Genomic DNA, 17,758 nt, shown 5'->3' on the forward strand with positions numbered 1-17,758 from the left:
TTCTTCATGGCTGTTTTGCGTGGTGCCTCCCCTGAAGCAGGGCCCCGAAGCAGACCTGCCAGCAGGAAGGCACCATCTGTGCTGGTCCCACATCTGGGAGGCCTTGCGTTATGAGCTTTCACCTGCATTAGTTTATTTAATCTTTACAAGATTTAAAAGGTGGGTATTTATCTCCGTTCACATGTGAGATCACAGAAGCGCCTAAGTCTATATACCGAGCCCAAAGTCACAGAGTTAGTAAGTACCCTGCTCCAAATTCCACAAATACACCTGATTTTGTTTGTGATGTCCTAAGGGCTGCATCAAAAAGAGACTGATGATGAAAAATTAAAAGTAAAGAAATAATCACAGTTGAAGAGGAGCTACAACGATATCTGAAGTTTGATCGATAGACATTAAAGGGTTATTTTCCAAATCCATTGAGAATAAAATATATAAATAAGGTTTAAATAATAGTAGAGCAATGTTCAAACAGTCAAATGATTAAAATATAATTAATGAAGCAGCCACCACTCTCTCAGTATGTTGCTAGGTGTTTGTACACAAAATCTCATTCTCTCAAGTAAATATTATAACCATTTTATGGAGGAAGAAATGGACTCAGAAAATTGATTCAAGTTCTCAAGATTACAGACTTCTAAGTGGTGGAGGCAGGACTGAAATTACAATCTACATGACTCAAGTACCTGTGGTTAGCTTACTATGAAATGACAAATTTTCTGAAAACACTCACTGTTAGATTTTTAAATACGTTCCCCAGAAATGCATGTCAATATGTTGATAATTATATACAAAATTAGAAATTTCATATACTAGAACTTCCTGGGACCTCTTTAAGTTCCTTATTTTCTTATTTGTAGTATCTCCTCTTGAGTTGGCAACTGTGTTCCAAAGATGGTCACAAAAGTTATAAATTAGAATTCGTAAGTTATAAATTATGCATGAAGAATGAATTAGGCTATTTAAGTTCTATTTAATGTATGACACATAAAGAAAAAAAATTATGTTAGCCTTAATCATAATATAGTCTGGTAGGTGCATAAAATAATTCTAAGGGAAACTTTATATCACTCAAGCCAAGTAATTTTCACACATAAATTAATGCCAGGCAGTCATCTATCCAATATAACAGATGAGACCTCTGGGAGTTGGAAGATAAAGCATCAATTTTAAACTGGAGAATGAGGAAAAGTTCAAGCAGGAAATGATATCAAATGAAACATATTTGAATAAAAAAGGAACTCAGTAAAAACAAACTGAAAAAACCAAAATTATATCTTATTTTTTTAAGTTTGATGCTCAACAAACTTGACCATCTGGAATATGATTGAAATCCAGGATGAAACAAAAAATTTCCCCTTAGGAAAACAATAATACGCAAAAGTTTTTGTGGTTAACTCTTAGAAGAGACCTTTAGAGAGAAGTTGGCACTCAATTCTACAAAGGTGGTGAGCTCTTTTCTCAGGCCAGAGCACAGTGAAGGGGCAAATTAGTGGGTCCAGAAAGAAGCGGTTATAAAGCAGTTGCAAGATGTGAAAACCTACCACCTGAAATTGAAGACAGGAAAGAAATGTCTGTTGAAACACAAAAGTACTTTGTGAAGCAGATCCATTTATTATAGCGCAAACAGTTCCAGATTCCTCAATAGCCCCCGAGGATATCAGGGGCAATGGTTTACCAAAGGAGATGTGCTCGTATTAATGTCTCCGTGTCACTAGAACAAGGTAATTGTGCTCCGTAGTCTCTGGTTACAAAAATAGGAAAACATGCAATACTTTTAAGAGAGCACAGTATTTTTCCCATCAAGAATAGCTGAACAGGAAAGTTAACAGGTACCCTCCACCACCCAAACTTGATCCTTAAGAAGACAGCCTAAGTTAGCAAGAACTGTACTTGGTAAACAAGACATCTGTACAGGAATGTACAAGCACTTCAATAAGTATGAGCAAGAGAAGAAGGCTAATCAGAATCTGAGACACAGTAGGGCATTTTTAGTAACAAATCAGGATTAATCACATTTAGTTCTTGACTATTAAATTTTTCCTACCACGTTTTTTTTGTTTTGTTTTAGTATTTTTTGGTAAGGAAGATTGTCCCTGAGCTAACACCCATGCCAATCTTCCTCTATTTTGTACATGGGACACCGCCACAGCATGGCTTGACAAGTGATGCTAGGTCAGCACTGGGGATCAGAACCTGCAAACTCTGGGCCGCCAAAGCAGAGCCCATGAACTTAACCACTATGCCACAGGGCCATCTCCCACTACTAGGTTTTCTTTAAAGAGAAAAGCAAAGAACGATCTCTTTTTCTTACCTAGGATCTTTTCCCATCATTTAAATTTGCTCTTTGTAAAAAAATCACTTTCCTTTGCAGTCGCTCACTCTCCCCACCTTCCCTCCTCCAGTCCTTCGACCGCTGTCATAGAGGACACAGAACTCCATGAAACAAAAAGGCAAATCTATCCTTCCTGTGATCAGCTCTTCTGTCAGGCAGGCGGACGCAATCAGTCTCTCAAAAGACAAATTTGTAGGTTGTTACTGAAAGCGCATGTGTGTTCTATACTCTGACTCTACAAGAACACAAAGAGCTTAGGGAAAAGTTAAAATTTAAAGTTACTAATATGGGAAATGCATTAGAAAGAATCAGGTCAGAGAGGCAAAAACTCAATTATAATCCCCCAAATTGAGATGGCAAAAAATCTCAACTGACCCAAATTTCTTGGCTCCTATCACTAGCCACATTGATATGTGAAATGAGTTGAAACTCGAGCTGTGCTGGCAGGCTAACACCTGCTCCCTCTATTCCCCCTGGGTGACTGAAGTAATTACCCACCTCTACCTGCACCAGGCTAGGGTCTGTGAATGTTGGTCATGTACAGTCAGTCATTCCCATGTTCTAAGGTGCCAAATGATCATCTGCTAGTCAGAATTGCAACACTGCTGGCAGGAACCTATTAGTTCCTTTCATTTTGGGGGTCTGGTCATGCCCAATATTTTGCTGGCCAATTTGCATTTGTTTTCTACAGCAAGCACCCTTTGCAAAGAATTATACTTTTTCTGAACTGTTATGTTCTAAATATAAGCTTTTAAAACAATTTTTACATACGATTACATTGTAGACATATTCTCAATTAGGTCTTTGAATATAGTCATGATTTCCACAGAACACACACTACCCAGTGGAGAATATTGCTTCTCTTTAGAAGCACACGATTGTGCCAGCTCTGTGGAACATTTATCAGATTAGCCATGGCAGACTTTAATTTATAGTTCAGACCTCAGCCATAAATCTGTCCTACCTGGGTAAAATCATGAACAGAGGGAGCAGCCAAGTTATAACATCACTGTATATCATTTTGAGGAAAATATCTCAGCAAAAAATTATTGAAACTTTGTTTTCAGTTACACACCAAATAACTATAGGGAAAAACCCTACTTTTTCCTATTCCATTCCATATTCTTGCCTGGTGGAATCATTATTATTCCATCAGAATCATTATTTCTCACCAGAGGATATTTTGTGGCTTATACTGACAATGTAAGCAAATGTTTTCTTCTTCATCTGGAGAAGAGAAAAACATAGGCTCAATGGTCTCGAACATATTTGTGCATAAAAAAGAAGGATAGAATGATAGAAAACCTCAAGCTGAGGAGTAGAAAGTTCGTAGAGTTCATATCACGTCACCTGAGACTTTTTTTGGTAAAAGACGTAATTATATCTGCTGAGACACGGAATTGGGTTGGAGCTAGATACTTGAGGAAGGAGCACTTTATATAGGCATTTTGAGAAAAGGAGAAACACATGAAGGGGGCAGATGATCATGAGTTGTTTGTTTACACGCACAGCTGTGGTTTGAGGCTCCAGTCTTTAGCCCCAAGACCTGTATTATACCAGTTAACTTTTCATTATTAAATTTATTCAAGCCACTCGTACACCATCATGTCTACCCCTGGACAGTGTAATTATGGAAAAATATAGAAATACTGAAGAGATGTAGGGGAAGAAACTCATCCGTTTTTGAATATCCAACCTGTGTCCAACATTACGCTAAGAACTTGATATTAATTGTCAATTTAACAACTCTCTAAAATCAATATAGCTTTATATAACAAATAAACTAGAGCCCAAAGCAAGAAATTGGCCTCAAGTTTACACATCTAATTTAGTAAAAGGCAGTATTTATGCATACAGGAAAATGTGAAGTGGGTGAAATTACACAGGCACAGTTACGTATGGAGAGAATCAAATAGCAGAGAAGTAGGCCCTTCGTACGTGATTGTTGAACACTGCACCTCTCCCTCCTAGAGCCATTGGTATTAATATTTTTCCTTAAATAATCTATGCATTTAAAGGAATTATTAGAAAAATATTTGAAAATTTACACCTGCCATTAAAACAATTACAGCTGCTATGGTGTCATGAGAACATAACCCACTTAGAGATGTCTTTCTTAATTTATAGAAGGGGAAGAGAAAGGCTCATTTACTGGGGCATTTGGTGAGGAATGGCGAATTAATTGTTGTACTTGAAGCATTTGAAGCGGTTACTGATGAAGTGCTTTCAAATATAAAGCAGCCAAATAAAAGTTTTAAGTGTGTAATTAAATTTGAAAACTTTTAGTAAAAACTAAATATATGGATACTTTTAAGATTATATTTATGGAAATTATTTTGATGTTTTTAATGCTTCTATTCTGTCTCACCAGTAATTGCAATACTGTGCATAGATGAAGTTTGCAATTGCTGCAGATGTAAATAAACCATAATTATGAAATGTTTTACCATCATATATACCTATAACATAACAAAATAAAATATATAATATACTGTTATATAATATTTTACATATTTTTATAAAGTTTATGTAGTTATATAGTTTTATATAGTTTATATAGTTTTATTACGGACTGAATGTTTGTGTCCCCCCCAAATTCATGTGTTGAAGTACTATCCACAAATGTGACGGTATTAGGAGGTGAGGTTTTGGGAGGGAATTAGGATGAGATGTGGTCATAAAGGCGGAGCTCTAATGATGAGATTAGCGCCTTCATAAAAGTCACAAGAGAGTTTTCTTCCTTTCTCTGCTCTTTGCCACAGGAGGATTCAGTAATCTGCAAATGAAATGAGGGTCTCCACCACTACCCCACCATGCCGGCACCCCGATCCTGGACTTCCAGCCTTCAGAAGTGTGAAGAAGAAATTTCTGTTGTTGGTAAGCCACCAAGTCTATGGTATTTTGTTATGGCAGACTGAACTAAGACAAGTTTTATATTTCTGTTTATTCGTACATGAACCAAGTACACTAGCTATGGATTTGGGGCATAGAACTGATACTTTAAACACATACTTTTAACTTTCATCAATTTGAGCAGCTTTTAAATTCCAAACCATGTAATACAAAGATTGTTATTAATAATACTTGTTTTTAAAATGCTCACTGTCTAGTGGTACGAAGACTGTCATAAGAATATTATTTGGTGTGAGCTGAGAAAAAGGAGAAGTGAATAATAGAGCATTTGACTTACTTTGTAAGAGCAACACCAAAATAATTTAGATTAGTTGAAGCATTCTGAATCAGGGGAATGTAGGTGATACTGGGTGTAGATTTGGAGTGCTCAGTAGATAAAGGCATGGAAGAATAAAAGAGTAGAAGTCCATATTTTCATTCATTCATCCATTTCTTCATTCACCAAATATATTTCAACTACTGGCTGTGCACCAGGCATTAGGTTCAGTGTTTTAATAAATTTGTCCCCAGGTCCCATTATGGGGTTTTGAACAAGAAAATGGTTTCATGACATCAGCATAAAGGTGACTCAGGCTGAACAACGTAGAACAAAACAGGCAGCCTGGTAATTGTCTCCACCTCCAAATTTGTCACCTTCCCTAGACTGTCAGAATCAGCCAACCTCAGGTGTCACCTTAGTGCTGCTCCTTACTCCAGCTGTGTGAACCTCAATAAGTCATAAGCCATTCGTTCTCTGAGTCTCAAGATTTTCATACTTTAAATAGGTCTTATATTTTCCTCGCCGGGATTATTAGTTAATTAAGGTTAAAGAGTATTTTTAAAACTCATAGAAAAAAGAGCTAGGGCTTAACATCCTCCAAAATTTTATGAAAGCAATTTAATATTCAATATGTACATTTACAAAGGGAAGCAATATGGTATCACTAAACATTTCTTTAAAGTCTTAGCCTAAGTTGTTTTTGTCTTTGGTAGTGCTAGTGGTATAGGGAAGTTATAAAGAGAATTATATTCTCCCACAACACTTCAGTTCTCTCTCAGTTAGTTTTGTTTTGTTTTTGCTTTTATTTTTTTACGAAAGGAATGTTGATAGGGGAAATAATATCTGCCTGAATGGAGTATCTAAATATTTCACCATGTGGAATGATGTCAGTCTAGAAGGAAGTTTCTCGTAAGGTGCCTGTTCCTCTACTCATTCTTACCCTATTCACTTTGTGCACTGATTGACTTACATAAGAAACTAGATGGCACATTTAATAAATGTATGGTCAGTAAAAAGCTGATGGAAATGGTAACTATTTTATGTAAAAGATTCAGATTCCAGAAGAATCCAGGCTCACTAAAACACTGAGACCTAATCACAAGAATAAAGAATGCTTCCCCTCCCCATACACCTCATCACTACATTACTAGAGGCCTATTTACAGCACTTCCTTTTACCCAGTACATCATGTCTGGCTATCAAGAAAAAATTACAAGGCATACCAAAATCAAAAAACCCTATTTGAAGGACAGAGGAAGTTAAAGAACCAGACATGAAGAGATATTGGAATTATCAGACCAGAAATTTAAAACAACTGTGATTCTGATTAATATTCTGAGAACTCTAATGGATAAAGTAGATAGCATCCAAGAACAAATGGGTAAAGTACGTAGAGGGATAGAAATGTAGAGTAAAAAAACCAAACCAAAAGAAAAAAAAGGCTAGAGAGAAAAAATTCTGTAACAGAAATGAAGAATGCTTTGATGGGCTTATTAGTAGACTGGACACAGCTGAGGAAAGAATCTCTGAGCTAGAAGATATTTCAATAGAGCATTCAAAAACTGAAAAGCAAAGAGAACAAAGACTGAGAAATAAAACAGAACAGAATATCCAAGAACTAGAGGACAAATGAATAATGGGAATATCAGAAGAAAGAAAGAAAGGAACAGAATAAATACTTGAGATGATAATGACCAAAAATTTCCCCAAATTTAGCATCAAGACACCAAATCACAGATTCAAGAAGCTCAGAGAACATTGATCGGAACAAAATGGGAAAAAAAAGGCACCTAGGAATGTCATTTTCAAACTATTGAATCAAAGATAAAGAGAAAATCCTGAAAAAAGCCAGGGGAACAAACGCTTCACCTCTAGAAGAACAAAGACAAAATTACATTCACCTTCTCAGAAACCACTCATACAAGAAGAGAGTGGAATGAAATATTTAAAGCGTTAACAGAAAAAAACCCTCCAACCTACAGTTCTGTACCCTGGAAAATTATCCTTCAAAAATGAAGAAGAAATAAAGACTTTCTCAGGCAAACAAAAATTAAGGGAATTTTTTGCCTGTAGATCTGCTTTGTTAGAAATGTTAAAAGCAGTTCTTAAGAGAGAAAGAAAATAATATACGTCAGAAACTTTGATCTACATAAAGAAAGAGAATAAAAAAAGGAATCAATGAAGGTAAAATTAAAACATATATTTCTTATTTTTAAATTATATAACAGTTAACACTTTGTTCAAAACAAAAGTAACAACAATGTATTTAATTATGTATGCTTATCTATAAGTGAAGCGAATGGCAGCAATGATACAAGGGACAGGAGAAAGGAATGGGATTACTTTATTACTATAAGGTACTCATACGACCCATGAAGTGATATGGTGTTACTTGAAAGTGGACTTAGATTTATTGTAAGTATATATTGCAAACTCTAGGGCAATGGCTAAAAATAAATAAATATAAGTAATGTGCTAAGAAAGGAGAGAAAATGGAATCATAAAATGTTCAATTAAAACCATAAAAAACAAAGAAAGAGTGAAAAACAAAAACAGGAACACAGAAAAAGGGCAATGAATAGAATATAGTAATGAATATGGTAGATATTAATCCAATTATATTAATGGTCACTTTGAATGTCAATGGTCTAAATGCACCAATCAAAAGACAGAGATTATCAAAATGGATTAAAAAATGACCCAAATATATATTGTCTACAAGAAACGCAGTTTAAATATAAAGACATATGTAGATTAAAAGTAAATAAATGGAGAAAAATATACCAAGCTAACACCAATCAAGAGAGCAGAAGTAATTATATAATTTCAGACAGAGCGGACTTCAAATTAAAGAAAGTTATCAGAGATAAAGAAGGGCATTACATAATGATAAAGGGGACAATTGTCCAAGGATATGTAAAAATTCTTAACATGTATGCCCCTAACATCAGAGCATCAAACTACATGAGGCAAAAGCTGGTAGAACAACAAGGAGAAATAGATGAATCCACTATCATAGTTGGAGATTTCAACCCTCCTCTCTCAGAAGTGGACAGAGCCAGCAGGCATAAAATCAGTACGGACACAGTTGAACTCAACAATACTATCAATCACTGGATGTAATGGACATCTATACACTACTTCATCCCACAACAGCAGAATACACATTTATCTCAAGCTCACATGGGATACTCACCAAGATAGGCCACATCCTGGGCCATAAAACACACCTTGACAAATTTAAAAGAATAGAAATCATATATTGTCTGTTTTCAGACCACAATGAAACTAACTAGAAAGCAATAACAGAAAGCCAACTGGAAAAATCCTAAAATACGTGGAGATTAAACAACACACTTCTAAATAAGACACAGTTAACAGAAATATCTCAAGAAAAATTTAAAATTATTTTGAACTAAATGAAAATGAAAACACAACTTCTCAAAATCTGTGGGATGCAGCAAAAGCAGTACAAGAGGAAAATTTATAACATTGAATGCACATATTAAAAATCAATGAAACCAAAAGCTAGTTCTTTGAAAAGATCAGTAAAATCAATAAGCCTCTAGCAAGACTAACTAAGAAAAAAGAGAAAATACAAATTACTATTATCAGAAATATAAGAGGGGACATCACACAGATCCCACAGAAATTAAAAGAATAATAAAGAAATGCTATGAACAACTCTATGCCCCAAAATGATAACCTTGATGAAATGGGAAAATTCCCTGAAAGACACAATCTACCAAAAATCACACAAGAAGAACTAAGAAATCTGAATAGGCTGATATCTACTAAAGAAATTGAATTAATAATTAACCTTTCAACACAGAAAGCACCAGGCACAGATGTATTCACTAGTGCATTATACCAAACATTTAAAGAAGAAATTATACCAATTTTCTACAATCTCTCTCAGAGGATAGAAACAGACAGAATATTTCTTAACTCATTGTATGAGGTCAGCATTATCCTAATACCAAAACCAGACATTACAAGAAAAGAAACCTATAGACCAATTATCTCCCGTGAACATAGTCAATGTTTTGATTTCATGCAAAAGTCTTCAGCAAAATATTAGCAAACTGAATCCAAAAACGTATTTAAAAAAATTATACACCATCACCAAGTGGGATTTATCCCAGGTATGCAAAGCTGGTTCAACATTCAAAAATCAATTACTGTAATCGTCACATCGACAAACTAAAAAGCAAAAATCATATAATCACATCAATAGATACAGAAAGAGCATTTGACAAAATCCGACATCCATTCGTGATAAAAATTCTCGGTTAACCAGGCCTAGGGGAGAACACCGTAAACTTGATAAAATTAACTACAAAAAACCCCACAGGTAACTTGATCCTTAATGGTGAGAAACTCGAAGATTTCCCACTCAGATCAGGTACAATTCAAGGGTGTCCCCTCTCTCTACTCCTTTCCAACATCATATTAGAAGTCCTTGCTAATACAATAAGGGAAAAAAGGGAAATAAAGGCATACAGATTGGGAAGGGTGACATGAAACTGTCTTTGTTCTCAGAAGAGAAAAATCTGAAAGAAATGACAAAAACACTCCTGAAACTAAGTGATTATAGCAAGGTGTAGGATATACAAGATTGATACAAAAAGTCAATTGTTTTCAAATATACTAATAACGAACAAGTAGAACTTAAACTGAAAAGCACAATGCCATTTACATAAGCACCCCTCAAAAAATGAAATATTTAAGACTAAATCTAACAAAATACGTACAAGATTTATTTGGGGGAAAACTACAAAACTCTGATGAAAAAAATCAAAGAACTAAATAAATGGAGAAATCGTCTATGTTCATGAAGACAAAGGCCCAATATTGTCAAGATGTCAGAAATACATGATCCAGAAACTACACTCTTGGTATTTGCTCAAAGGAGTTGAAAACCTATGTCCTTGCAAAAACCTGTACGAGATGTTTATAGCAGGTTTATTCATAATTGTCAAAACCTGGAAGCAACAAAAATATCCTTCAGTATATATTTTTTTTATGTCTCTATTTAATGGCCAAGCCAGCACTGCCCAGATGATACCCTGGCCTCAGAAGGGAAGTCCTCCCTCTTGTCTGGTGTTCCCTGAAAAGCCCAGCCAAGTTGGTCCCTTCAGCCTCGCTGGCAGCATGCCAATCCAGTCCCGGGTGTTGAGGGGCGCCTCACCTCAGTTCCTTCACTCCGGTGGGAGATGGTCATGGTGTGTGTGTGAGGCAAGGGCCACATGTATATGGGTACTCTCTGCATTTTCTGCTCAATTTTGTTGCAAAATTAAAACTACTTTAGAAAAAAAAGTCTATCAGAAAAACAGCAACATTGTATTTGACCATGCAAATCAACTTTATATGAACATAGCTAGGTGTTCCAGCAGACCTACCATCCATGTCAGAATACCTAATCACATATTTATGGTTTCTAAGGTCTCAAACATATGTTCATTTCTTTGCACATCCTTTTAAAATCAAATACCATATTGAAATAATTTCTACATTGTATTTTTATATTCACTTTTATCTAAATCCTTAAAATAAATTGAGATATAGAAAGAGTAAACTTGGATCATCTCCTAAGCTTATATTGTTTTTCAAATAAATGGATTGAAAGAGCTTTGTCCAGGAAAAAAAAAGGTCATATTTGATTTTAAATCTTGAAATTTAAATATTTTCAAAAAAATTGCTGTTTATGATAATTTATTATTTAATACTAGTAAGAGGAGATTTAAAAGGACGAACATTTGCTCTAAATCTCTTCAGTATCCATCACTATTTTATTTAACTCTCTGGTGCTGATTTTAATTTACAAGTCATTTTCCTCCAAGAATATAATCTGTAAAACTGTAACAAAGCCATGAAAAATGAAACAAAGTTTAACATGTTTTAAACTTTCAATCTGTTTTTAAATTTCAATAATACTTTTCTGGAAAATCACCAAAACTTCCCCAGCTTAATGCCTCTGAGTTTCATAAATGTCATAAATAATATTATCTACAATTAGGTCAAATTCCTGCTGTCATCTAACCTTTTAGTCTAAGAATACGTAGAATTTTCTGACAGGGAAATTAAAATAAACTTTAATTTCTAAAAAATCTTAATATGGTTAATATTTTAAGTAGCTATTTATATAACTCTGAAGATTATGACTCAGTCATTTTCAAACACTGTAGAAGCAACACATTGTTCTTATGGGAAATTTCAACGCTGAGAAGCAGCCAGGCTGCTGTGCTTAAGGTGGGGGTAAGGGTGGGCATTTCACGACTCTGCTCCCTCCGTCTCCCCTCCATCCTCAAAGTCTCTAAATTACACCCTCAGGACCCTGAACATCCGAGTGGAATATTCCAAAATCACTGATACTCAAAACAAAGTTTCAGTCTTGGACTTTCTCCCATGAGAAAAATGTTCTCACCAGCCTTTCTCTTCCCTCCTATATTGATTAGGAATGGCTTCAGCCTTAGGTAAATAAATAAATAGCTATGTTTATTAAACTATTAACTAATAAATAGTTTAAATTAAAAAGCCGTTTCCCCCATAAATGTGGAGTCTGGATATAGGCAGTTACCTGTGCTAGTTCAGCTGCCCAAAGAGGCCATCAATAATTCAAGCTCCTTCTAATTTTCTCTTTCAATATTCTTGGCCATATTCAAGGCAGGAGGAAGGGAAAGGCGGAAGATCTTTCCTTAGGTAGAGTTGAGGTGGTTTTTTTGTTTGTTTCCAGGAAGGAAAGCCTCAGTTTTCCTCCAGTAGACCGCCTCTTCCTTCTTGTCTCTGCCTGCTTCTCCTGTCTCCTCATATCACACCGTGGTTTACGCTCAGCGCTATGGGCACTCAGTGCAGTGGGGCTATGACTAGTGCCAGCACCTGACCTGAACGTGCTCCCCCTAGACCTTCTTACATGATGTCCCCTCTAAGTAGAACATCATGCTTCAGATTCCTTTCCTTCTTTCAATCTCAGCATAGAGGTACCTTTCTCTGGAAATCTTCTCTGATCACCTTCTCCCTCCAGATTAGGGTGGGCATCCTGTGAGTCTCCTCTCTTCATTCTGATGACTCCCTGAGAGCAGGAACGGGGCCTTTCTCTTCACTGCTGCAGACTCCACTCTCACTATTCTATTGCTTCAAGAACTACTTATGAATTCCTTCTATTTTATATCTTTTCAAACTTTGATGTTTCTATGCATTTGTTCTGAGCTCTCTTCTGTTTCCATGCAAAATGCTCTCTCTGGGAAAAATCTAACTCATTTCCCTGAATCCCAAACATCAACCTTATTTGAACAATTCTCAAATCTATTTAAGCGCTAGAGTACTATGAGTGAAAAAAAGAAAAGAAAAGAAAAGAAAACTCTTACTGTGGATGTTCTTGTTATTTCTACCTTGTGGTGCAGCAGGCCCATGGGAATCAAACACATACAAGCAGAATTGGTAACATCTTATACAGATAGCTCTCATCATCTTCTAAATCTATTCCTTTTATGCATGTATTTTGATGCTGTCTCCATTAATCTCTATGCCCAAACCACAAAATTTAGCGCACTTCTACTTACCCAGCACTTTCCAGACTATTTCAACTCCAAATGCCTTTTGGAATAACAGAATGTCTCGACGATTATTTTAGGAAATTTAAGAATTACTTAATCTTTTTTATAAAAAAGTGTGCTTAAGGTGAAAAATAACTTCTTTTAGTTGAGTTTGCTACTATTAATCATTTTATCATCGTTCTTGTGGTAATTGATTCAGGAGTTTATCACTAATGGGTGTTGAAACTAGTGGAACGAAGTTGATGAGAAACACAATATTTACATGGTTTCAAAGTATGTCTATAAATGACCTATTAATTAGAAAGAGAAAACAGTAGAGTCTTAAAGAAGAAACCTGGCAGACAGGACCTTAACTAAGTGATCAATTTAGCATCGGGAATAATGGGACAAACCAACAACCTGTGCCTCCTGATATGACACACTGAGAAGGACAAAGAAAGTATCGCTCTCTGTAGGGTTCCTGTCAAAGATACATAATCTGAATAGAGGAGTCTCGAGGAAACATCAGATGAACCTAAATTGAGTTACAATCTACTAAGTAACTGGCCTGTATGTTTCAAAACATCAATGTCATGAAGGACAAAGAGAGTCTGAAAATCATCCTAGAATAAACGTGTTTGAACAGACATGTAAATTAAATTCAGTGTGAGAATCGGAATATAATCCTGGAACTTAAAAAATAAATAAATGAAATTAAAATTAAACCTACAAATAATTCTTTTTTTTGGTGAGAAAGACTGGCCCTGAGAGCTAAAATCTGTTGCCAATCTTCCTCTTTTTGCCTGAGGAAGACTGTTGCTGAGCTAACATCTGTGTCAATCTTCTATTTCATGTGGGACACTGCCACAGTGTGACCTGACAAGCAGTGCTAGGTCCGTGCCTGGGGTCCGAACCTGTGAACCCCAGGCCTCCAAAGCAGAGAACACGAAGTTAATCACTACACCACCAGGCTGGGCCCCAAACGATTTTTTAAAAATCTTTTTTTCAAGTTTTAAACATGTTTCAAAGATTGTTATTTGTTTGCATTTTTCCCCAAAACAAACTAATCTCATTTTTTTCATTTTATTTTATTGAGGTATAATTCACAGACAAAATTATAGTGGTTTTAGGTGTGCAACTTATTAATGATTTGATACTTGTGTATGTTACAAAATGATCACCACAGTAAATCTGGTAACATCTGTCATCATACATAGTTATAGAATTTTTTTTCCTTGTGATGAGAACTTCTAAGATCTACTCTCAGCAACTTCTAAATATGCAATAGAGTCTTATTAACTATAGTTGGCATGTTATTCATTACATCCCCATGACTTATTTATTTTATAATTGGAAGTTTGTACCTTTTGATTTTCTTCACCCATTTTGCTCACCCCCTACCCAAAACTAACCTAATTTTTGGTGATAGCATTATTACTATGGTTAATTCTGGTGAATACTGACTTGGATAGGGCACAATGGATGCTTCTGATAAGCTGATCATATTCTGCATCTTGATATGGGATAGCTATATAAATATATACTTTTATAGTTACATTTATCCTTACATTTAAGATTTGCGAACTTTATACATTATCATTCCATAACAAGTTAAAATAATAATAATCCTAGTTATTTTAAGTTCTGTGTCTGACAACATCAATAAGTAGATCATATTTGAGTTTATTTTATCGATTTATTTTTTTCTTTTGATTTGAGTCATTGAGCCATGTTGTCTGGAGCGTCGATCAATTTTATACTGAGTGTTGAGGTTGTATATGAAAAATTGTAGAGAGAATATCAGTCTCTTCTAGCAGACAGATAAAATACAAGCACATGATCTGATACAAATTGGAATTAAGAAATGTCAAAGATAGATTTCAGATTTTTGTGAGATGAGAGCTTTGTTTGAAGTTTTAGCCTTTTAGCAGATTTGTCAGTAGGTTTTATTTCATTTTGTCTATCATCATCATCATTTGCTTTCTTTTCTTTTCGTCCCTGACATGCACAGTTTAGAAATCAGGAAATATCTTAAGGGAAAAACTGCAGGCAGAATGTTGGCTATTTCTCTGGCGTCCCTTCTGGTCTGTGAAAGGAAAGAACTCTTGTTTTCTGTCTAACTACAAAATCCTTCCCTCTGACAACAGATGTCTGGGATTTCCCACACCAAGCAGTTCTCCAATTCTCTGTTGACACCACCTGGTTGTCCCACAATTCAATTCAATTTTGACACTATCTACCTGCGGTTAGCAGAGATCCAACAGATTAAGGGCTAAGTCCCACAAGACAGTCCTCCCCCCACCCCAATGCATCCCAATCCCGAGTGCCAGGTTGTCACCTGTGCTTCTGATCAATCGGCTACAAATTGGAGGTTCCCATGATGTCCTCCTCAGTTTGGATAATTTGATCAAGCAGCTCACGGGAGTCAGGAAAACAGCTTACCTACTTGATTGCTGGTTTATTTTAAAAGGATATAATTCGAGAACAACCAGATAGAAGAGATACATAGGGAGAGGAGTGTGGGAAGAGGTGCAGAGCTCCATGCTCTCTCCAGGCACTCCACCCTCCCAACACCTCCATGTGTTCACCAACCTAGAAGCTCTCTGATCCCCATTGTTTGGGATTTTTATGGAGGCTTCATTACACAGGCAGGATTGATTAATTCATTGCCCCTTGGTGATTAACTTAACCTTCAGTTCCTCTCTACCGTCCCTCTAGTGCAGGGGTCCTGATGGTGCTGAAAACTCCAACCCTCTAATCACAAGGTTTGTTCCCCGGGCGACCTACCCCCATTCTGTGGTTATCTAAGGACGTTCCAAAAATCACCTCATTAATGTAAACTGAGGTGTGATTGAATGGGTCTTGTTATGAATAACAAAAGACATTTCTTTCCCTTTATTGTTCTGGAGCTATTTCAGGAACTAAGGACAAAATATCAAATACTATAACAAAAGATGCTCTCATTGCCCTTATCACTTAGGAAATTACGAGCATTTTAGGAGCTGCTGCTAGGAAAGGGGGTGAAGATCAAATATATGTATTTCTTATTGTAGATCACAACATCGCAGTCTGCAAACTTGTTTTCTCAAATCTTGACTGTTTTAGTAGCACCAAATCTAGTTTTTTTCTTCTCAGTGAAGAGAGTCTTCCACAAGCTCTATTTACACAGCTTTTTGTTTATTTTCAATGTCACTGATATGAAATGGCAAATACCCTGAGGGGCAAAAGGTGTAGAAAATATAGGGCTCAATTCTCTGTATTTCACATTCTTCATCATCTTAGCCCTTTAAGACTTCAGTGGCTTTGTTGGTGTCACTCACAGTACTACAGTAGTCTTTACTATAGATATTAAAGATTTTGTTCCTACTATCTTTAAATCAAGGTATATGGCATTGCTACAGTCTCTGGTGCATATCCAGTAAAACAAACAACAATCAGGAACTAAGACCTGAGGTCTCCCCCAGCTGAAGACCAGAGGTCTGTCCCACTGGGAGACCCGAGGCCTCCTCCACCGGGAGATCAGTCCCCTATATAAACTGGCCTGTAGTTTTTGTTCTGTAAGATGATTCTTTCGGACATTAGTCATCCATCTTCCCCCTTGCTAGGGAGCTGGAATAGAACCCTGTCTCTCCTAGCATCTTGCTTCTCAACTACTGGCACGTCTTGTGGCAGGCAGATAATGCCCTTGGGTGGTAATAGCTTGGCTGGTGTCCAAATCTCTTCTAAGGGCTTTCCCCCAAGCCTATGTCATTAGCTTAAGTGAAATTACAAACTACTTCTTCATTACTGTATTCAAATAGACTTTTCAATAATACATTTATGGCAAAAGTAGATTTTTTTTCTGATAAAATGGAATGCAAGCTGTTTAATCATGTAAGAAAATGCTTGTTTTGTGGACAAATAAATTACAAACCACGTTTCATATTTGGAATGGAAACTAACTGCATATTAAAGTGCAAGTTGGAATGTATTTTTTTGTGTGAACTATAAATAAAACTTCTTTGTGACATGATGTTTGGATTTCCATAATTTTTATGAATGAAATATTAACTGCCTTTTTAAAAATAAGTGAGTTTTATTTTAAAAGTCAGGATGAGAGAGAATTAAATTTAATGTGATTGCTGATATAGCTGGGTTGAAATCTACCATTTTCTGTGTGTTTTCTATTTATCCCATATGTTCCCTGCTCCTTTTTCCTCTCTTTCTGCTCTCTCTGGAGTTAATTGAATAAAATTTATAATTCTATTTTATTCCATTGGTTGGATCATTAGGTATAATTTTTGGTTTTTAATTTGCTGGTTTTAATTTGCTGGTCTTGGTATTTATAGCATACATTTTTAACTTCACCTAATCTACCTTCAAGTGATGTTATACCACTTCAAAGTTAGTATAACAATTTAGAACAATATACTTTCATTTCTCTTCTTCCAGCATTTGTGTTATTGTTGTTTATTTTACTTCTGCATATATTATAAATCCCACAATACATTGTCATTATTTTTATTTAGATAATTAGATTTTAAGTGACAGTTATTTATTTTAAAAAAGTCTTGTATATTTAACCCTGTGATAACCAATATCAGTGGTCTTAATTCCTTTCTGTAGGAATGGAAATTTCCTTCCTTCTGGTATCATTTTAATTCTTTAACATCTCTTACAATGTGATTCATCCTTTCATCCCTTATTTGTCTGAAAATGTCTTTATTTTGCCTTAGT

This window comes from Equus caballus, chromosome 19 (assembly GCF_041296265.1).
Source record: "Equus caballus isolate H_3958 breed thoroughbred chromosome 19, TB-T2T, whole genome shotgun sequence".
NCBI lineage: Eukaryota > Metazoa > Chordata > Mammalia > Perissodactyla > Equidae > Equus > Equus caballus.